Genomic DNA, 1,112 nt, shown 5'->3' with positions numbered 1-1,112 from the left:
CAGCACAGTACTTTCATCAGTGCACGATATAAATGTACTGTTTTTAACACATAACAAAATTCGGGATAACTTATAGCAGTGTCTATTTTTCAAACAGCCTAAGTATTTGCACTTGAGTTTCCACTATGGGATAGACAATTTCATATTCTACATTTCTGTGTAATGTTTTAGCTGTAGATATATCCAGTGCTGCGCAAATAAAATTCTGGCGCAATGTTCACTTTTCCAGGAAGTTAATGACGCTCTAATGATACCTCAGAAGCACCATTAAGTTAATGACGCGCTAATGACAATATGACGTATTAAAACCTTAGTACAGTAGAATTTAATGACACATTACTTAATGAACGTTTAATGGTCCCTTAATGCTTCATTAAAGTTTGACACAACCGGGTCCTGGGGAGGAAATGGCTCCATTGTTACATTTGATTAGTTGCAGACAATGACAATTTCGTGCTTTTTAACATAAAGGGGCGTCTCAATGCTTCCATGGTATATCTTTCTTCAAACCAACATTGAAGTTTGCCGGAGACATTATGAATGACACTGTTGTCAGATTGTTGAACAAATTGTGTATTTAACAGTTTTCTAGGACGAAAACGGGAGGAAACTAGACAAATGTTTGTGTTTCAAAGGTGAAAAACTTTATATTGTATCAGCATGCAACTACGTTGACCACTGTTCGATCAAGAACAAATACTTTAGCTTAAAAGCTTTTTTTGTTTGTGTTTGTATATACTATAAATCTGAATATAGAAATGGGGACCAAGTATTATTGAGTATGTTGAGGCTGTTCCATACTGTTTCATACAAACCAGAAGTTCTGTTGATTCATGATGTCAATAACCCTTTATATCATGTTATATACTTCGTGAAGCCAATCTTGTAGTTATGGAGTGTTATCTTCACGACGGTTTGCATTATATCCTGGCTCCAACACTTCATCTTCACGACAGTTTCAATGGTCATTTAATAAACTTTCAGGACAAAAAGGGGGGCACCCCACCTCTGAATCCGGCTATGCAGGACAACGTGGGCCGACAGTGTTCACCGTGTGCAGCAATTTTAACCACAACAAAATTGCAAAATCTCTTTGAATTGGTTGAAAAGTT

At 36.6% G+C, this 1,112-nt stretch overlaps 1 long non-coding RNA gene across 1 annotated transcript; it reads right to left on the bottom strand.

Annotated features, from left to right (window-relative positions):
• Positions 1–722: 722 nt before the first annotated feature.
• LOC124283817 lies at positions 723–1,112 on the bottom strand. Its single transcript, XR_006900409.1, has 2 exons — positions 1,033–1,112; positions 723–882 (listed from the first exon to the last, which is right to left on the bottom strand). It is a non-coding gene; the product is annotated as an uncharacterized LOC124283817 (long non-coding RNA).

Source organism: Haliotis rubra, unplaced genomic scaffold (genome assembly GCF_003918875.1).
Source record: "Haliotis rubra isolate DU_JTF1 unplaced genomic scaffold, ASM391887v1 Scf322, whole genome shotgun sequence".
Classification (NCBI taxonomy): domain Eukaryota; kingdom Metazoa; phylum Mollusca; class Gastropoda; order Lepetellida; family Haliotidae; genus Haliotis; species Haliotis rubra.
Note: the sequence above shows the minus strand (reverse complement) of the source record. Positions and strands in the feature narration are given on the sequence as shown.